General features: G+C 36.5%; 2 long non-coding RNA genes across 4 annotated transcripts; one reads left to right on the top strand and one right to left on the bottom strand.

Moving 5' to 3' along the window:
- Nucleotides 1-1,105: 1,105 nt before the first annotated feature.
- On the top strand, nt 1,106-17,899 carry LOC149807374 (uncharacterized). The gene is made up of 2 exons (XR_016422478.1): nt 1,106-1,255; nt 17,585-17,899. It is a non-coding gene; the product is annotated as an uncharacterized LOC149807374 (long non-coding RNA).
- LOC149807375 (uncharacterized) lies at nt 16,799-22,195 on the bottom strand. Of its 3 annotated transcripts, XR_016422477.1 has the most exons (6): nt 22,016-22,195; nt 21,039-21,202; nt 20,144-20,244; nt 19,562-19,791; nt 19,017-19,150; nt 16,799-18,410 (listed from the first exon to the last, which is right to left on the bottom strand). It is a non-coding gene; the product is annotated as an uncharacterized LOC149807375 (long non-coding RNA). The 3 variants fall into 3 exon arrangements; XR_016422476.1 differs by having other exon boundaries at nt 16,799-19,147; XR_016422474.1 differs by having other exon boundaries at nt 16,799-19,150.
- Nucleotides 22,196-23,077: the final 882 nt, after the last annotated feature.

Genomic DNA, 23,077 nt, shown 5'->3' on the forward strand with positions numbered 1-23,077 from the left:
TATGAAATACAAGCTCTCTGAAATCTTCGTACGTAGAGTAACGAATATATCGTCTCCATGTTGAAATCCCGCTCGGCTGTGATCGGCAGATCCCGAATGAATAACACACATAATTCCGGTGACCGAAATTTGCATAATTATAGGCCACATTGTAAACACTGAAGATGATGACGTAAAACACAACCACGCTTCGAGATCGCCCAAAATGTCAACAACGGTGAGTACGATATCCTTCTGATCTCGTTCTTTTCTTCTTATCCTTGTCCTTTCTAATTATAATTTTGAGAGGAAACAATGAAATATATGCAGAACTACTTTTATAATTATATTTCAAAGTTTTTGTGGTACGAGAATAATTTAAATCGACGTGCTCTGTACAGTATTGCAAAAACCCACATGTACTCACTCTATTTCTTGCCCAGTAGAATTCGTACTCCCTCACGTACACCACTCAATTTTATAAATGAAAAGCATCACATACTTCAAAATGCTCAAAAACTGAGTAATTTCATTCATCAATTTATAAATTCTAACCAGATTGTTACCAGTGGACCCCTAACATCCATCTTTCTGACGTTTCAAACAAAGCGGAAAAGAATTTGTGTGTTTCTCCAAGTTACTACTTTACATACACAAGGTTTTAAATAAGCTTTTTTTTTTTACAAAAATCTGCGACTAGAATATGGAATCCAGGTTCAAATTCGGGGCCAGATCATAAAAAGTACACACACACACAAACGTACAGTCACTTGTCAGTTGAAGTTTGACCACAGCTTTATTCTTGCACATGTTTATTGGGTATTGTGCACACTGAGTAAATAGACACACAGACTTTGCTTTGGTGCCCATTCGAGGAAAGCAGGGGCCCTTTTTAAATTTTGGACCCGCACCCCACCCAACAGTTGACCTGATCCAACCCAAAAAAACTTCCATCAAATCACAACCTCTCATGTATTAAATTTTGATCCAAAGTTAGCACTATATTCCTATAAGTTTGATAAGTAATCACGAATATATTAGTTGTCAAATTATGAAATACTTTTACATATTAAAATTCATTAGATAGACTTAAATCAGCTTACTTTCACGCTCAATTCTAGAGTGACCTTTAAGAGGAAGAGGGAGAGGACGGATGAGATATGGAGCAAGAAGTTGAAAAACCAGATGGGGGAGAGGAGGAAGACATGCTGTGCAGCATAAAAACTGAGCTGACCAAGCTCTACACATAGTTCAGACAAGGCAGACAAGAATGAGGGTAATTGTTTATTTATATCTTGCAAAACAAGTATTGATAGATATTGAAAAATGTTTGGTACTAAGTAACTTGGCAAAGTCTCTAATATCTATGTCAGTAGTGTTTTGCACAACTTAGAAAATGCATACTTGTATTAAAGGATTAGTTATTTTACCAAGCAATGTATGTTTAAACTACTTTACCTTTTGTTGCTCCTCAACACCCCACCCCAATACGGTTTGATAAAGGAAGACCATGCACAGATACCATAGAAAATACAGAGGCCACCTCATTTATATGGCCACCTTATATAATACCAAAATTTTAAAAGTAGTATGGAGACAATCTCATTGAGTACCCCATTGCATGATGACATACATATAATTGATATGAAACTAAATACAAAAGGTTTTAACATTAAATGCTAACCACAATGATAATCTATTTCACTGTCAAGGCTACAATAAACCATTATGCAGGGACAGAGAGACGGGGGGTGGGGTGGTCTTGTATACATTACAAGATGTAAATGCAGAAAGGCGACCTGACTTGGGGTCACATGAAATTGAGAGTATTTGGGTAGAAATTTCACAAAATAATGCAGAATCATTCCTAGTTGGTTTCATTTATAGGCCACCTTCCTCCAGAGCAATTTGGAATGATAACTTTTTGAAACAAATAGAAAATGTTCTTGCACAGGAGAAAGAAACATATATACTCAGCAGTGTAAATAAGGACCTACTCAATACTCAAACAAGGAGTAACTGGATGGAATTTATTTAATCATTAGGCCTAGTCCAGCTGGTAAATGAGCCCACAAGGGTAACAGAAATATCAAGCACTCTTATTGATCACATTTATACCAGCCTACCAAACAATGTGGCTTATGTTAATGTACCAAATGTTGGTCTTAGTAACCTCTATTCTACTTTTTTGACAACAAAGGTTAAATGCAACAGAAATAGGAAAAATACACACAAAACTATTACTTACAAATCTTTCCAAAATTGAAGTAAATAACAATTTCAAGATGACCTATATAAAGTTCCATGGAATATTATCCAAAATATGTGAAGCTCTAAGGGTGTGGACTGATTTATGGATGTAGTCTCTAAGCATGCACCACTAAAAGTACATCGAGTAAAGTATGAAATCCAACCTAACTGATTTACTACTGAAATTCTAGATACTATGAAGACATGAGACCAATTGAAGGCTATGGGAAACCATGCACAATATCAAGTATGGAGAAATAACAAACAAAAACTTTTTATCAATCAATGCTTGAAAACACAAAGAGCAACACAAACTCCATTTGGAAAGTCTTCAGTGAACTCATTGTGGTAACACACGAAGATGAGACAAATAAAATTCACTCACTTCTGGTAAATGACACAAACGTCACTGATGACACTGACATTGCAAATGTTCTGAGTGATTTTTTTTCACTAATGTTACCACTAAGTTAAAAGAACCAGTGATAGAAAACAACTATAATGAACTGAAAAAATCCCTAAGGAGGTATGTTTCTCTAACCCACAGGTATCAACAAAACTGCTAAAAAAAATGTCTCAATAAACTTGATATCAAGAAAGCTACAGGACTTGATCAGATTGGTCCACCACTCATTAAAACTTCTGCCACAGCTATTTCAGATAGCATAACATTCATAATCAATTTAAATATTGCAACCTCATCTGTCCCCAAAATATGAAAAACTGCAAAAGTAATGCATATGCATAAATCTGGTTCTAAGAACGATGCTGATAACTACCAGCCAATTTCAATACAACCAAAACTTGTCAAAATTGATTGAAAAACTTGTCCATGACTCGTTCATGTCATATTTAATGAAACAGTTGCTGTTACACCCTATTCAATCAGGCTTTAGACAGAAACATTCATGTGAGACTGACTTGATCTCTCTAACTGATAAATGGGTTCAACCACTTTATCAAAGTTGAATAATAGGATCTCTGTTTGTAGATTTCAGGAAAGTTTATGGGTTGGTGTACATGAAATTCTTTTGAAGAAACTGAAAATCAACCAAGGTGATGAAAGCACAATTAGATGGTTTACTTCAGAGTTAAGTGAGAGAACACAACATGTCTATATAAATAATGTTCTGTCGGAACCTGCAACAATTAAATATGGAGTACCACAAGGTTCAATTTAGGTCCATTACTATTGATACTATTTATTAGTGGCCTACCAATTTTTACTAAGGGACTCAATTTCATTTACAGATTTCTATGCAGATGACACAACATTGTCAGACATCCAAAACAAAGCACAAACTAGAAATTTATTTACAGGATGCCCTTTCAAACTGGACAACTGTTGCACATGCAATGGCATAGTGGTAAATACTGGAAGAACTAAAATATTACTTATCTCAACATGGCAAAAAAGAACAAATCTTGGTAGTGATGAACTATGTCTGACATGGAAGGATACAGATGGTTTGTCATGAAGAAAACTATTTTATAACAGTTACACACAACCCTATTTAGACTACTGTAACACAGTGTGGAGTAATTCAAATGATAAAATCATAGCAAAGCTGGCACATCTTAAAACAAGTGCATTCAGGCTATATCAATCCAGAAAGCAAGCAAGGAAAATTTTAGCTGGTAAGTTAAAATTATTACCTATTAAAGACTGAATCCGGTTGAGAAAAGCCAAATTAATGTATATGATATCCAATAATAGTGCTCCTGAATATTTACAATCACTATTCCAGTATAGGCTACCTGGTAATACTCCACACCTGTGATCCATGTCTAACAAACAGTATAAAATTCCCAAACCAAATAAGGATTTATTCAAAAAATGTTTCCAGTACTCTGAAACTTTCCTCTGGAATAGCATTCTAGTTCACATTAGAAATGCCAACTCTATTTCCTTCTTCCAAACCAATCTATACAGCGGCTTCAGACATACACTTAAAATAAATAAATTCCTTTGTATGAGGGCCTAAAGGTAGATTAGCTAAAATCATTTCATATATAGGTATTAGTGATCTAAGTAGTAAATGGGGGCACCCTAGCGTCAAGGGGAATTAGCATTACAAAACCCCTTGGGCAACTCTAGCGTCAAGGGAAAATTAACATGGAGAAAAATCGTGGGTCAGATTAGCGTCAAGGGAAATTAACATGGAGAAAAATCGTGGGTCACTCTAGCGACAAGGGGAATTTAACATGGAACTATAGTGTGGGTCTGTCTAGCGACAAGGGGAAATTAACATGGGAATAGAGTTTGGGTCTGTCTAGGGACAAGGGGAATTGAACATATGGAAATTGAACATGGTGGGTCTGTATAGCGTCAAGGGGAATTGAACATGGTGGGATTGTCTAGGGACAATGATGGTAGAGGGTCAAACACAACAGAGACAGAAACATACATACACTAGTACAAGCGTGAGATTTATATATAAAGCATTACCAAGACCTGAAATCTTGCTGGGGTGTTCAAAAATTTGCATAATTGTAATGATGCTATAAATAGCTATAATCAAGGAAATGCTCAACGACAAAATGGATGTGACTAAAAGTAACGCTAAAATGACGAAATTGTCCCAGAATTTAAAGGAAAATAAACATATCCCCGAAAATTAAGTTACAATGGTTTAGACTAAAATGGATAAAATTAGTAACTACTTACAATATCAACTTCTGTGACGATCGTGAATAAATACCTGTGTATCTATAATCAGCTGAAATTCCTATGAAATCCCACTATCTATTTATAGCTCCAACTTGTGGGTTTTTCCTTTGGAAAATCCCACTATCTTTTTATAGCCTCAGCTTTGAGTGACGTTCCTGTTTATGAATTCTAGTATATATGTATAGCTACAAAATGTGGAAATCCCCAAGTCGATATTTATAGTCTCAAAATTTCCAGCGTCAGTGACGTCACTGTACTGAACACTAGGGGATAAATGTCAACAGTTTTGCAAGTGGCTGACCTGAATACACGCTACTGCAGGTAGGTAGGTAGAGTGTATCTGATAGGGATAAAGTGAGTTTTTATAGGGACAAACAGAGACCAATACACACACACAACGTACGCGCGCAGACATACGCACAAACACACACACACACACACAGAGGGAAGAGGAAAAAACAAACCCCAAATATACTATCAATACAGAAGGGAGATAACACAAACCCCAAATAAACTATCAACACAAACGTACGCGAACGCATACTAACCCCAAATATACTATTCACACAACGTCGCTAACGCATACAAACCCCAAATATGCTATCCACACTCGAGAGGAAGAAGAAAAAACAACCAAATATACGATCTACACAACGTACGCGAACACACACACACACACACACACACACACACACACACTCACACACAGAGGGAAGAGGAAAAAACAAACCCCAAATATACTATCAACACAGAAGGGAGATAATACAAACCCCAAATAAACTATCCACACAAACGTACCCGAACGCATACAAACCACAAATATACTATCAACACAGAAGGGAGATAATACAAACCCCAAATAAACTATCCACACAAACGTACGCGAACGCATACAAACCCCAAATATACTATCAACACAGAAGGGAGATAATACAAACCCCAAATAAACTATCCACACAAACGTATGCGAACGCATACAAACCCCAAATATGCTATCCACACTCGGGAGGAAGAAGACAAAAACAACCAAATATACGATCTACACAACGTACGCGAACAAACACACACACACATACACACACACAGACACACAGAGGGAAGAGTCAAAAACAAACCCCAAATATACTATCAACACAGAAGGGAGATAATACAAACCCCAAATAAACTATCCACACAAACGTATGCGAACGCATACAAACCCCAAATATGCTATCCACACTCGGGAGGAAGAAGACAAAAACAACCAAATATACGATCTACACAACGTACGCGAACAAACACACACACACATACACACACACACACACACACAGAGGAAAGAGTCAAAAACAAACCCCAAATATACTATCAACACAGAAGGGAGATAATACAAACCCCAAATAAACTATCCACACAAACGTACGCGAACGCATACAAACCACAAATATACTATTCACACAACGTCGCTAACGCATACAAACCCCAAATATGCTATCCACACTCGGGAGGAAGAAGAAAAAAAAACAAAACAACCAAATATACGATCTACACAACGTACGCGAACAAACACACACACACACACATACACACACACAGAGGGAAGAGGCAAAAACAAACCCCAAATATACTATCAACACAGAAGGGAGATAATACAAACCCCAAATAAACTATCCACACAAACGTACGCGAACGCATACAAACCCCAAATATACTATCAACACAGAGTGAAGAAGAAAAAGTTTTTTGAAAGCACCTAAGCCCTCACCTGCAATGACCAACTCTGCCAAACACCTACACCCCACCCCCACTCCCAACACTACAAAACCCATTTAACCCGTTATTTTATGGCATCAGTGTGTGATTTAGGAAACATCAAGACACAAAATGATGGATGAATAGACTGACTATTGTTTACCGACTTGCATGCCTAAAGAGCGTGCGTGAAGGAAAACATCCTTCCATTTCAATTCTAACTAAAACATGATCCAGAGGGATAGAGAGAGGTGAAAGAGCACAATTTCATAAAGTGTGAGTAAAAACAAAACACGCCATCCTTATTATACAATGTCAAGACCAAGAGACACTTACGTTTTCTTTCTGGTCTATTCTCTTTTAGAAGGTAGTATGAAATTTCACATCAGGGCCAACGCATCGGCTCACATTGTCAATTTTTCCATTTCCATGTCTTTACTGGCACAAGTTCTTCATCATCTTCAATTTCTTCTTCTTCTGAATCCCTCTTCTCTGTTTCGTCTTGTTTTTGTTTCTTCTCTTTTCTCGTAGGGCACTCTGAATTCCAGTGTCCTTTCTCCTGACAACGATATTAGGTATCTTGACTTTTGTCTCTCTTTCTTAGACGAAGCAGGTATTCTGGAGACAAATACCCATTTACCTTTGCAGATATAGCAAACTTCATTAGCACTTACACACTTTCGTATGACTCTCATCAAATCAACGATCAAAAGAGTAAGTTTTGTTGCCACTTTCGCATGTGAATTATGCTTTCGTATGACTTTTAGCAAATATTTGACCAGCAGGTCGATCTGTGCTGACTCTTCCATCTTCTTGATCGTTTGAGAGCGGAATGAATACTCTGACGCTAAGACACTCTCCTTATATACAGGGACCTGCTGCGTATGAAACCTAGTCAAATGTAATTTTGCAATAAGATGAAACGATTTCATTGAGGAAGTAAAATGCAATGATGTACCGTATCGCCTCACACAAAACCTGAAGTGTTAGTTCAAATCCGTGTCAGCGATTTCGAAGACGACATAACTGAGCTTTAATCAATGCTCTCCAATTATGCCACAAAACCACGAGTCCTGATTCACGCCAAAAGAAATTTCGTTCGGTCCATAAAAAATAGTATCATATCTGAGAAACGCACAAAGGAACTTCCAGAAAACTGAGAAAGACGGCTTACACCTACAACGTAAATGTATGAGTTCAAGTAGTGCGTAAAACTTAGTCAAATTAAATTTTTACGGTCAAGACGAAACGATCTCTTTTCGAACAAGAAAGCAGACACCAAGCGACAATGGCGATCCGTGTCACACAACACTTTTCAAAATGTATATTATCAGAGGTTTGTTCTAGCGATCTGCACGGTTAAATTAAATGTTGATGTATTTTGCAATAAGACGGACACAATTTCCATGGGATCGCCCATGGTACGAATGTTCGTGCATTAGTTTAATTTTTAAAAATATTTTTTTTATATAAATCGCCTATAGAATAGACCCAGTAAAGCATGGCCATTCTCGTCACTGTCTGAATAGCTACTCAAGTCAATTCGAAGCGAACGCGGTAAGAAAATAAGTATAGCCAATGAAATGGCTTACAACGGGTGATGCATTGTTTTGTTCTAGGACTGTGTGGCATAATAATCCCTATGTTCTTGCGTTGTTACCATTACAGTGCAGACAGACTGAAATGTGAACTTACAAGCCCTCTTTGTGTGTGTTGTACCATTTCCTCTTACCACATCAAAATACTGGGCGTCACAGTATTGGTTCGCGTTTTCAAACTGACCATTTTTTTTATATCTCACTTAAACATTTCGACATAAACACTCACACTCACATCGGTAGAGTCAGAACAGACGTGTTACAGTATTGAGGGGCATGTTATCTTTTCGTTTTCAAACTAATAAATTTGGGGCTTGTATGAAGTAAAGAACCGAAAGTACAGTGAAACTCAAGGATGATGACCCAATCTGTCTGTCTATTGATGCGTGTATTTACTTAAGAAGAAATATGACCTCTAAAACACAAAGAGATACGGCAAGCATGATTAGATCAAACACAACGATGTTTTCCTTCACGCCCGTGTAATTTAGAGTTTCAATCGTCTTTGAAGACAAACTTGGTCTCCTTTTGTAGGGCTTGAAATAATAAAAGAAACTGAAAAATCTTAAGCACTTTGCTATAGATAATTTCATCAACAGACTAAACAACATAAATACCGTTACAACAATAGAAAGCCTTAAATCTTCTATCAAAAAGAAATGCATGAAAATAATTAAAGATTAACGATAACTAACCAATGAAACCGAATTTAACAAAGGCAATGACATGTGAAGAAATGCCTCTCACTTTGGAAAGGTAGGCGAATGTACTCTGTCATGCACCATCAACTTGAAAAAAATTATAAACAGAGAGAAACCTGAATTCAAAATTCAGTTGTTTCTTTTTCTTCAAAATTGTTTCGTTTCTTTTTTCTTTTTTTTTGGAACAAATCTAAGCACTAATATAGAGTGGAAAAGGGAAAATGCACATACAAGCTTTGATATTTCTGAAAAAATGAGGGGATATTCCTAACGTTCATAACCACCTATATATGCTTGGACTTGTCTGTGACTTATCCACAAAACAAGATGTACATATTTCTGGTCAAGCTGCAAGTGTGTGCGTGTTTTTGAAAATGGTAAAAATGGGATATACAATTTTCTCGTGACACTTATAAAGTGAAGAGTCTGTGCAAGTGTCAAAAGCCAAAGTCATATAAGTTTTGTATTTTGTACGGCTTGTAAAGATTTCCACTTTAGAAAATGTGAAGTATCACAAGTTATTATCACAAACAGAAGTGGAACATAGGGGCTTGCAAGAAAGAAAATAACCCAGACAGTTGGTGTCATCAAGAGTGCTAGAGACGGTACCCGAACTTGCTTGCTTGCTTACTTGAATTAAAGTGATTTTCGCTCTAATGGAGCATGTATCACTGGTTTAATAACGCACCGCGTGATTTTTAGTTACTCCTGGGGAAGGAAAGAGAGCCTCATCCCCCCAGACTTTTATGTACTCACAGACTACTTTTAAATTTAGCCAATCAGGTGTAGGACTAACTAGTCCTTAACAACCTGACTGAAAGGCTTTAAACATGAGTGGGAATTGTCTCACCACACACTCATTTTTCTGTCCGAGCGTGGTAAAGGAGGAAAAAGGTGCTCAGCAAGACAGCCATGGATGTTAAGTACTCACCAAAACGCTAGCCCGTACTTATTTCAAATCAAGTTGTGTCACCAAAAAAGACGACGTGTACGACATCAAAGGCATTGTCAAACGCAGAATGCCTCAGTGCTAACTGGCTTGGTCTGCATTTCTTGCTCCCGCTGCTGTTGCGTATATTTCTTCCCTCCACACCGAGTTCTGGGCCTAGTTCTTTAAATTTCGTTGTACCCGAACTTACATTATCCATATTATCACCAAAAAAAAAAAAAAAAAAAAAAAACGCACAGACCTAAAAGAAACACTCACTCACTTTTTACAGAACATTATTATTTTTAAAATTTTGATAAGCGACGGAAACGAACAACTTAGAGTCACACTTTCTAACCAAGATAAAGAAATCATGTGCTGATAGACTCACTTCTGTATTTTTTCTTCTAACTGACTAACATATCATAGGCAATGGAATGTTATTTCTTTTCGAGAGTATGGGGTAGCCCTAAAACTATTTTGGGGAACTTGAAGCTATGGCGATCGCTTCAAGTTCCCCAAAAAAATTTCAGGGCTACCCCATACTCTCGAAAAGAAATAACATTCCATTGCCTATCATATGTTAGTCAGTTAGAAGAAAAAATACAGAAGTGAGTCTATCAGCACATGATTTCTTTATCTTGGTTAGAAAGTGTGACTCTAAGTTGTTCGTTTCCGTCGCTTATCAAAATTTTAAAAATAATAATGTTCTGTAAAAAGTGAGTGAGTGTTTCTTTTAGGTCTGTGCGTTTTTTTTGTTTTTTTTTTTTGTTGGTGATAATATGGATAATGTAAGTTCGGGTACAACGAAATTTAAAGAACTAGGCCCAGAACTCGGTGTGGAGGGAAGAAATATACGCAACAGTAGCGGGAGCAAGAAATGCAGACCTAGCCAGTTAGCACTGAGGCATTCTGCGTTTGACAATGCCTTTGATGTCGTACACGTCGTCTTTTTTGGTGACACGACTTGATTTGAAATAAGTACGGGCTAGCGTTTTGGTGAGTACTTAACATCCATGGCTGTCTTGCTGAGCACCTTTTTCCTCCTTTACCACGCTCGGACAGAAAAATGAGTGTGTGGTGAGACAATTCCCACTCATGTTTAAAGCCTTTCAGTCAGGTTGTTAAGGACTAGTTAGTCCTACACCTGATTGGCTAAATTTAAAAGTAGTCTGTGAGTACATAAAAGCCTGGGGGGATGAGGCTCTCTTTCCTTCCCCAGGAGTAACTAAAAATCACGCGGTGCGTTATTAAACCAGTGATACATGCTCCATTAGAGCGAAAATCACTTTAATTCAAGTAAGCAAGCAAGCAAGTTCGGGTACCGTCTCTAGCACTCTTGATGACACCAACTGTCTGGGTTATTTTCTTTCTTGCAAGCCCCTATGTTCCACTTCTGTTTGTGATAATAACTTGTGATACTTCACATTTTCTAAAGTGGAAATCTTTACAAGCCGTACAAAATACAAAACTTATATGACTTTGGCTTTTGACACTTGCACAGACTCTTCACTTTATAAGTGTCACGAGAAAATTGTATATCCCATTTTTACCATTTTCAAAAACACGCACACACTTGCAGCTTGACCAGAAATATGTACATCTTGTTTTGTGGATAAGTCACAGACAAGTCCAAGCATATATAGGTGGTTATGAACGTTAGGAATATCCCCTCATTTTTTCAGAAATATCAAAGCTTGTATGTGCATTTTCCCTTTTCCACTCTATATTAGTGCTTAGATTTGTTCCAAAAAAAAGAAAAAAGAAACGAAACAATTTTGAAGAAAAAGAAACAACTGAATTTTGAATTCAGGTTTCTCTCTGTTTATAATTTTTTTCAAGTTGATGGTGCATGACAGAGTACATTCGCCTACCTTTCCAAAGTGAGAGGCATTTCTTCACATGTCATTGCCTTTGTTAAATTCGGTTTCATTGGTTAGTTATCGTTAATCTTTAATTATTTTCATGCATTTCTTTTTGATAGAAGATTTAAGGCTTTCTATTGTTGTAACGGTATTTATGTTGTTTAGTCTGTTGATGAAATTATCTATAGCAAAGTGCTTAAGATTTTTCAGTTTCTTTTATTATTTCAAGCCCTACAAAAGGAGACCAAGTTTGTCTTCAAAGACGATTGAAACTCTAAATTACACGGGCGTGAAGGAAAACATCGTTGTGTTTGATCTAATCATGCTTGCCGTATCTCTTTGTGTTTTAGAGGTCATATTTCTTCTTAAGTAAATACACGCATCAATAGACAGACAGATTGGGTCATCATCCTTGAGTTTCACTGTACTTTCGGTTCTTTACTTCATACAAGCCCCAAATTTATTAGTTTGAAAACGAAAAGATAACATGCCCCTCAATACTGTAACACGTCTGTTCTGACTCTACCGATGTGAGTGTGAGTGTTTATGTCGAAATGTTTAAGTGAGATATAAAAAAAATGGTCAGTTTGAAAACGCGAACCAATACTGTGACGCCCAGTATTTTGATGTGGTAAGAGGAAATGGTACAACACACACAAAGAGGGCTTGTAAGTTCACATTTCAGTCTGTCTGCACTGTAATGGTAACAACGCAAGAACATAGGGATTATTATGCCACACAGTCCTAGAACAAAACAATGCATCACCCGTTGTAAGCCATTTCATTGGCTATACTTATTTTCTTACCGCGTTCGCTTCGAATTGACTTGAGTAGCTATTCAGACAGTGACGAGAATGGCCATGCTTTACTGGGTCTATTCTATAGGCGATTTATATAAAAAAAATATTTTTAAAAATTAAACTAATGCACGAACATTCGTACCATGGGCGATCCCATGGAAATTGTGTCCGTCTTATTGCAAAATACATCAACATTTAATTTAACCGTGCAGATCGCTAGAACAAACCTCTGATAATATACATTTTGAAAAGTGTTGTGTGACACGGATCGCCATTGTCGCTTGGTGTCTGCTTTCTTGTTCGAAAAGAGATCGTTTCGTCTTGACCGTAAAAATTTAATTTGACTAAGTTTTACGCACTACTTGAACTCATACATTTACGTTGTAGGTGTAAGCCGTCTTTCTCAGTTTTCTGGAAGTTCCTTTGTGCGTTTCTCAGATATGATACTATTTTTTATGGACCGAACGAAATTTCTTTTGGCGTGAATCAGGACTCGTGGTTTTGTGGCATAATTGGAGAGCATTGATTAAAGCTCAGTTATGTCGTCTTCGAAATCGCTGACACGGATTTGAACTAACACTTCAGGTTTTGTGTGAGGCGATACGGTACATCATTGCATTTTACTTCCTCAATGAAATCGTTTCATCTTATTGCAAAATTACATTTGACTAGGTTTCATACGCAGCAGGTCCCTGTATATAAGGAGAGTGTCTTAGCGTCAGAGTATTCATTCCGCTCTCAAACGATCAAGAAGATGGAAGAGTCAGCACAGATCGACCTGCTGGTCAAATATTTGCTAAAAGTCATACGAAAGCATAATTCACATGCGAAAGTGGCAACAAAACTTACTCTTTTGATCGTTGATTTGATGAGAGTCATACGAAAGTGTGTAAGTGCTAATGAAGTTTGCTATATCTGCAAAGGTAAATGGGTATTTGTCTCCAGAATACCTGCTTCGTCTAAGAAAGAGAGACAAAAGTCAAGATACCTAATATCGTTGTCAGGAGAAAGGACACTGGAATTCAGAGTGCCCTACGAGAAAAGAGAAGAAACAAAAACAAGACGAAACAGAGAAGAGGGATTCAGAAGAAGAAGAAATTGAAGATGATGAAGAACTTGTGCCAGTAAAGACATGGAAATGGAAAAATTGACAATGTGAGCCGATGCGTTGGCCCTGATGTGAAATTTCATACTACCTTCTAAAAGAGAATAGACCAGAAAGAAAACGTAAGTGTCTCTTGGTCTTGACATTGTATAATAAGGATGGCGTGTTTTGTTTTTACTCACACTTTATGAAATTGTGCTCTTTCACCTCTCTCTATCCCTCTGGATCATGTTTTAGTTAGAATTGAAATGGAAGGATGTTTTCCTTCACGCACGCTCTTTAGGCATGCAAGTCGGTAAACAATAGTCAGTCTATTCATCCATCATTTTGTGTCTTGATGTTTCCTAAATCACACACTGATGCCATAAAATAACGGGTTAAATGGGTTTTGTAGTGTTGGGAGTGGGGGTGGGGTGTAGGTGTTTGGCAGAGTTGGTCATTGCAGGTGAGGGCTTAGGTGCTTTCAAAAAACTTTTTCTTCTTCACTCTGTGTTGATAGTATATTTGGGGTTTGTATGCGTTCGCGTACGTTTGTGTGGATAGTTTATTTGGGGTTTGTATTATCTCCCTTCTGTGTTGATAGTATATTTGGGGTTTGTTTTTGCCTCTTCCCTCTGTGTGTGTGTATGTGTGTGTGTGTGTGTTTGTTCGCGTACGTTGTGTAGATCGTATATTTGGTTGTTTTGTTTTTTTTTCTTCTTCCTCCCGAGTGTGGATAGCATATTTGGGGTTTGTATGCGTTAGCGACGTTGTGTGAATAGTATATTTGGGGTTTGTATGCGTTCGCGTACGTTTGTGTGGATAGTTTATTTGGGGTTTGTATTATCTCCCTTCTGTGTTGATAGTATATTTGGGGTTTGTTTTTGACTCTTCCCTCTGTGTGTGTGTGTGTGTGTATGTGTGTGTGTGTTTGTTCGCGTACGTTGTGTAGATCGTATATTTGGTTGTTTTTTTCTTCTTCCTCCCGAGTGTGGATAGCATATTTGGGGTTTGTATGCGTTCGCATACGTTTGTGTAGATAGTTTATTTGGGGTTTGTATTATCTCCCTTCTGTGTTGATAGTATATTTGGGGTTTGTATGCGTTCGCGTACGTTTGTGTGGATAGTTTATTTGGGGTTTGTATTATCTCCCTTCTGTGTTGATAGTATATTTGTGGTTTGTATGCGTTCGCGTACGTTTGTGTGGATAGTTTATTTGGGGTTTGTATTATCTCCCTTCTGTGTTGATAGTATATTTGGGGTTTGTTTTTTCCTCTTCCCTCTGTGTGTGAGTGTGTGTGTGTGTATGTGTGTGTGTGTGTTCGCGTACGTTGTGTAGATCGTATATTTGGTTGTTTTTTCTTCTTCCTCTCGAGTGTGGATAGCATATTTGGGGTTTGTATGCGTTAGCGACGTTGTGTGAATAGTATATTTGGGGTTAGTATGCGTTCGCGTACGTTTGTGTTGATAGTTTATTTGGGGTTTGTGTTATCTCCCTTCTGTATTGATAGTATATTTGGGGTTTGTTTTTTCCTCTTCCCTCTGTGTGTGTGTGTGTGTGTGTGTGTGCGTATGTCTGCGCGCGTACGTTGTGTGTGTGTATTGGTCTCTGTTTGTCCCTATAAAAACTCACTTTATCCCTATCAGATACACTCTACCTACCTACCTGCAGTAGCGTGTATTCAGGTCAGCCACTTGCAACACTGTTGACATTTATCCCCTAGTGTTCAGTACAGTGACGTCACTGACGCTGGAAATTTTGAGACTATAAATATCGACTTGGGGATTTCCACATTTTGTAGCTATACATATATACTAGAATTCATAAACAGGAACGTCACTCAAAGCTGAGGCTATAAAAAGATAGTGGGATTTTCCAAAGGAAAAACCCACAAGTTGGAGCTATAAATAGATAGTGGGATTTCATAGGAATTTCAGCTGATTATAGATACACAGGTATTTATTCACGATCGTCACAGAAGTTGATATTGTAAGTAGTTACTAATTTTATCCATTTTAGTCTAAACCATTGTAACTTAATTTTCGGGGATATGTTTATTTTCCTTTAAATTCTGGGACAATTTCGTCATTTTAGCGTTACTTTTAGTCACATCCATTTTGTCGTTGAGCATTTCCTTGATTATAGCTATTTATAGCATCATTACAATTATGCAAATTTTTGAACACCCCAGCAAGATTTCAGGTCTTGGTAATGCTTTATATATAAATCTCACGCTTGTACTAGTGTATGTATGTTTCTGTCTCTGTTGTGTTTGACCCTCTACCATCATTGTCCCTAGACAATCCCACCATGTTCAATTCCCCTTGACGCTATACAGACCCACCATGTTCAATTTCCATATGTTCAATTCCCCTTGTCCCTAGACAGACCCAAACTCTATTCCCATGTTAATTTCCCCTTGTCGCTAGACAGACCCACACTATAGTTCCATGTTAAATTCCCCTTGTCGCTAGAGTGACCCACGATTTTTCTCCATGTTAATTTCCCTTGACGCTAATCTGACCCACGATTTTTCTCCATGTTAATTTTCCCTTGACGCTAGAGTTGCCCAAGGGGTCTTGTAATGCTAATTCCCCTTGACGCTATGGTGCCCCCATTTACTACTGATCTACGCTAGTGGCACACAAACATTCAATACTATTAAGGTCAACATGCCCTTTTTTCAATTTAATTTAATAAACCAACTTAAGTAATATATTTATTAGTTTTATTTTTAAAAATTACAAAATGGTAACAAAAAGTCTATGCAATCTTACTTTGGAGTTCAGCAATTAGACCTGACTAGATCGCTTTTTTTTAATAAATTAGACATGTACAGAATTCATATAGCCATTTAAGTCTTGTAAAATAAATGCTACACTTTTATTCTTCTGTTTTAAATATAATGCATGCCTTAAGGTGTATTTCTAAAGCCCCAGAATATGTTAAGATAATGCTATATATGCACTATCATGATAAACATAAGGACTTAATATTCCTAAATTGTTTTATTTATCCAGAATTTAGACTGACATGAAGGCTTGCAAGAAACTTTGTTTTCTTCATATCTGATCTAACATTTTTGGGTAAGAATATTAATTGCCCAGTCTGCCTGGCATTCAGTGTCTCCACCTTTGAACTGGTGATTACTACAAATGATTTCTGTATAACAAATTTACTCGATTCATGGCAGTTTTGAAACTTCTTTAATTCTTTCAATAAGTTTTATATATTCCTTAAGCATGTTATTGCCAAAGCTTAAAATTTTTATGTACAAAATGTATATCACAAAAGGTATGAAAAGCTTGACAGGTATGTTGGCTACATTACAGAAAACCTCTTTCTGTATACAGGATATGTGTAGCAAATGCCTATAAATGTACAGTTAAAACTTTGATAGTTACTCTTACAATACAACATTTACAATGAATTCCATTTCCAAGGTGGACTCTCAAAGATTGATAATTGACGTACATACATGAATACATGATTGTTGTAAATATTATTTCTTTGCAACCACTGTGAAAGAATTTTAAAATTGTAAGCCGTCCAAAAACAGACATGCATACATATGCAAACGATAAGGACTTTGTTTTAATTTACAATTGATACTCATCGAGTAGATTCTTTTCATTACCTGATTTCAATGTGGGTACCTCACTGTACTAAACAAATCTAAACTGCAATCAGCCATTCCTATTTGATCCCAATGCAGGAGTCTCTGACTTCTAGAAATGCTCCACAAAAACTTTCAGCTGTCCATCTTAACATAAACTATCAGTTCTAGTTGCGATGGAACTCTCGGTGTTCATGTCAAAATAAATACCTTGTGCAGTTTTGATCCACGTGTATTTTGGAGTGGAATTTGCTGATCGAAAATGAATAACATTTGAATAAGCGCATGTTCCTATTATTTCTTAAAATATATTTGTTTACATTTTAGAAATAGCATATTACAATTGGAATAATTTTTCAGATTTTTCAAGATCTAATCCTTGATGAGGCTGTACTTGCCTTGTCCAGGATGTACAGACGGAATGTTCTTGTCCTCAACGATAAAGCTGACTTGATGAGTGCCAACAGTCATGCTACCTAAAGGCAGTTCATACTACGGCAACATGGAAGGCTTGGGTCTGGACAGAGACATGTAATTCCCTCTTGCTGTTTCTGGCAGATACATGACAAATATCCAGATGGACAATACACTGGCTTCATCCCCTCTAGGCTTGCATGAACTTAAACACTTTCTTGCATGTATGAGTTTGTATATAAATGAATACAATTGATTTTATTCATTGTTTTCTTATAAATGCACATACTATTGCATCAAACAATAATGCTTTCAGATATTTTTTTAAACACCAGTTTATTTCTGCCTATAAACAATGTGGGCATGAAGATCATAAATAATCATTATAAAAAGTTTTCAGCAACTGCAGATACAATATTATACATTATTTTATTTTAAACTACTGCTATTTCAGGATATTATATAAAGTGTAACCTGCCTTAGCAGACACCTCCATATATCAGACACTGTTTCATATTTTACATAAGTAAAATCGAGAGATCTCCTTCACCACACCAAAACTATAGTTGATGGTGGTTCTTGAGGTGCCAGGTTTCTACAAATTCTCCTGGGATCATCTTCCTTTAGTTCTCTTCTCCTCTGCATACCCTGCTTTCCCTCAAGTTGACCGACGAGTACTTTTTATATAAGCTCCCTGATGCGGGGATGTTTTCTTTTCCTTGCGAGGGTAGATGGACCATCTGCTGCTTTTTTTTTGTTGTAACATCGATGCCTGTTTTAAAGAAAATATTTTTTTCTTAACATTTGTGACAAGCATCCCCATGCTAACCGATATTAACTTTTTACCCAATATTAGAGCCTCTTGATTAGTTCCCAAGAAGTTGTTTTTGCTCTCATTTGTTCTATCCACAAAATACTATATGCGACAGGATACATGTTTGCCCATTCCTTCAGAAAGCAATACGTTTTCATGAACAGGCATTAGCTAGTAATCATCATGATGACAGCGTCTACCCAAAACATCCTGAGGATATTCCATAAACCCCATATATCCTTAATAAAGTGTGTCAGTCCCCTGGGAAAGTGCTATACATATCACTGGATCTAATTATTAGACTTGCATTGCTCAAATCAAAATAAATATCCACTAGAATGATAACAATACTAATTACAAGATCTGTATGCATAAAAATATTAAGATTCCTTACCACATATATAAATGTGTACAGATTGTTGCAAAATGATTTGTATCTAATACAAAGTTTTCATGACTTGTACATGTGAATAATATTCCATTCGTCTGATCTCCAGGTAGGGATCATAATGTACAATCAATATATAAAATTATTTCTAATTTCCTGTAGTGAAACAAGCTTACACTATCTCCCCTTCTTTGTTTCTCATTACACCTCAGCCACTATGGATATTGTGATCCAAAGCAGTTAGCTCATTCCTAATCCTGTACACAGGAGGGATGTATGAAAATCTCTTGGCACTGTACATCATGATCTGCTGATGAAAAATTTTCAAGCTCAGCAGTGCTTCAGCAATTATCAAAAACATGTATCTTGTAATATGTGTTATTTGTAATCTGCTAACAGATTAATACAATTGTTAAATAATCATTACTGTTGGTAATTTTTGCACACATAAAATCTTTACTTAAGTGTTTATTGATAGAGTGTCATGAAATTGTTTATACCTGATGTGCATGTATTATACCTGAAATTACCAAAGTCTTGAGAAGGAGAGTCACCATACATGTATCATGTGCACACATCTTATGAATTCTAACTTATTCAGATCTTCAAAGGTAAATATATACAGTAATTTATTATTAAGTTGAGAATAAAAACATTTAACGTGGTCTTCACATTTTTCTTTTAAATACCATGCAATTGTTGCAATCCTGAAATGGCATACCTGAAATTTAAGTAATACCCACTGGTTAGGAACCTTTGGTCCAAGAGCACCTGTGCCAAGGTTTTCAGCACTTTGGCTTCCTTCTTGGGATCAACTTCATCAAGCCAAGGCTTCGTCCACTCTCCATTCTCCAGGTAAGGTTCATGAAGACATTTATTAATGCCTTGGCCATGTGAGAGGCTCTACTCATGTGTATTGGTGATGTGATGTAGGACACTCCTCAAGATACTCTGAAAGAATGCCACAATCAATACCTTTAGCACCTAAAGCTGGTCTCTTTCGTCATGGTGATCATAAAGCAAAAGCTACATTGTAGAACTGGCTAATAGTTAACGTAGCAGGATTTAAATTTTGCTCAGATCATTGTTCCTTCAATATTCCTCATTACTCTGACATTTCAAATAAATTACTTTTAATAAACTACATACCTAGAAGATTTGGTGATGAATATATATATGGATAAAATATACATTAAAAGAAATCAGAAGACAAGTATTATGCACTGTAATTTTGATTTCATACAAAAGTATACAATAGCAAATGTTTACATATATGTTTCAAATAAAAGGACTGAAAACTCACAAAAAATTGTCCATAGCTGCTAGCAATCTTGCATGAAAACTAAAACTGGTTCATGTTCTGAGACCATTGTAATAAAGCCATATTATCCATTTGTTGGCAACCTTGAAAAGTAGGTAGATAAAATAAAGTTAAAAATGCATGAAGAGCAATTATTAAAACAGAAACAGCTTTTCAATTCCAAAAGTTTTATAACAGTAAAGAGTGAAAACCAACAAGTCATTTAATTCCCAAGAATAAAAAAAGAAATTTAAAAAGAACTTACAGTATTGTAAATTAAATCCCAAATAAGTTATATCACCAGTCCTAATGAATAAAGGTCTAATGAACTGCCAGTGGTTTCCAAAAACAAACTTCAACTGTTATCTCAGTATTTTGTTTTTAAATTAAATTTGTCTTATGTGCATTCATCATGAGCTAAGTGGATAGATGGGAAGAGGGTGTTAGCAAGAACTGCATGTGGGACATAGATACATGTATAAATGGGAAATGGCATTAAGAAAACATATGAGGCATGTAGACACAATTTCAATATACAATCACTGGTCCTCTAAGTATTGAGTGGGGGGAAAAAACAGCTGTGATTTTTGGGTTAGCCAGCACAGTATACTGGAACTTTTTTGCATAACCAAAACAATGACAGTTCAAATTATGCCTTTTTCTATGCATCAAGTGGCAGAGTTGAAATACCCAACCCCACTTCTGAGAAAGCGAAATTAAAGGGTTTTTTCGAACTCAAACTAAGAAAAGCATGAAGTGGGAACTCAACATGCTGGTAGTTATAATAATGTCCTTTATCAGTGTTGTATTTGTTACATCATTGTTTTCAGCAGAATGACAATTGTAAGACAACCCCCACCCACACACAAAAAGTCTGCAAGAAATTTGTCATTTTTACCTTCCTGATTCAGTAGCAAATACTTCAGATACTGAAGGTGTCTTCATTCTCTCAGTATGTTGCAAAAGCACTTGGCAGGTGTTGATGTGAAGCATGAAAATGTACTGGCCATCGGTTCTGTATGCTTGGGTTGATCTTTTGCTATATTCTTTGTAACTTTGTAACTAAAAATATGAATTAAATATTCATTTGTATTATAAGTTATGTTTTAAATCTGTTTCTGTGCACTGTGTTAAACAATTAGAACTGAAATACTTCATTTAAGCAAGAATACATTATAGATCTATAAAAAAATCACATCAGTAAAACTAGCTTGACTGCAGCTCATAACTTTAACTGATAACAATCTGCCAGCCATATATTCTGGTAGCACTACAACATCCTTTCCTATCATGACTAGAGATCCTTTTATAATTGTAGTCAATAGAGTGCTTTATAATAGATTTACTAGTAGTTGAAAGATGTACAATAAAATATTATTACTTGTTCCATCACGTTTACATGATAAGATTATTAAACTTTTATGCAAGTAATGTGCATGTCACATTAACCTAAGGTGTGTGTGTGTGTGTGTGTGAGAGAGAGAGAGGGATAGAGATGATATAAATATTGATAACGCTTGTAAATTTATCTAAGTTCCCTCGCTGAATTTAAAAAACCTGTCTCACGAAGATAATTGACAGGTGTACAAAATGACCTTTATGAGCATGCTGTTATAAAAAATAAAAAAATATTTTCCACCCCAACATACAATACAGTCACCGAGTGAAATATTGATTAGCCGATCACATCTATTTTGGGAATATTACAAAGCAAGTCCTTGTACAAACATTGTATTAATAAAACAGTGTGCTTTCAAACATACAGTAGGAACAAGATATTGAAAAATGGAGAACACTTATACATAGACATCAAAGGCACTTGATTCTGGGGAAATTAATGTGTATCACTATCATATAACACAGACATTGGCCTACCTGTCCAACAACAACTTCGCCATTTCAGTGTCTGATGCCAGTCCTAACTCTTACATCAATGTTCTCCATTGAACAAACTGGTCCCCAAGACGAATCCTTGATAAGTCCTGTTCGGTTTCTTCCCGGAAAGCGACAAGAGCGGGCGACCTTTACGTTTTTGACACTCACCTGTGTCCGCCATTTTTGTTTATAGTAGATATTTAAATTACAACCACGTGACTCATAACCGGCCCACTGGAGGAAGATGACGTATAAGTTTTTGTGGTCACGTGAGGCTTCCGTAACAGTTCGTGACCTACAAGTTTCAATTAAAGCGGGCCCCCACAAAAATTCATTTTCTCTCGTTTTTTATCAATTGCCCAATTTAATTTTCTCAAACTCTAGGATTTTTTTTTAATTATTTCAGCTTATAAGTCGACACATTTCACTAGTTACATGATCTGTAACATTCACAAAATTACAGCCACTCTGCACTATTGTGCCTTTAAACAAAGAATCGTGGCGATAAAAGACCAGTCGCAAAATCAAGATCTAAGGCAATGGAAGTCGAGTCGAAAAAGAACAGCAAACTCTATCAAAACATCAAAACACTACAACAGCACGAAGAAGGAAGAAAGAGGGTATCACAGAATGAAGAAGGAGTAAAGAAGAAAACGGACATCGACTTTCAAATTGCCAATTTATATGAGGAGCTTCCTTCGGCTATTGAAGACCTCTTTCGATACAAACTCTATCCCCACAACCCTAACTCGATCCTTTGTATACCATCATCAAAAATGAATACCGAAAGTAAACACAGCGTGACCCAAACATGTATAGGGTGCCTGTCACCCAGCTGATTGACAACATTTCGGAAAATCAAAAGTACACCATGTACACCAAATTCCAACTTTAATTAAAAATAGCAATGAAATTACACAACTCAAAGGATTAGGAAAATTACACGAGTGGCTTACACACCATTGGAATAGATTTATGTCCACTAGTATATCTGGAAATGATTTGACCTTAAGCGCTTTGCCGTTTCTGGGCGTACAGCTTTCCTGTGGCGTTTCGCGTCCC

Source organism: Sinohyriopsis cumingii, chromosome 1 (assembly GCF_028554795.1).
Source record: "Sinohyriopsis cumingii isolate HCF-2022 chromosome 1, ASM2855479v2, whole genome shotgun sequence".
Classification (NCBI taxonomy): Eukaryota; Metazoa; Mollusca; class Bivalvia; order Unionida; family Unionidae; genus Sinohyriopsis; species Sinohyriopsis cumingii.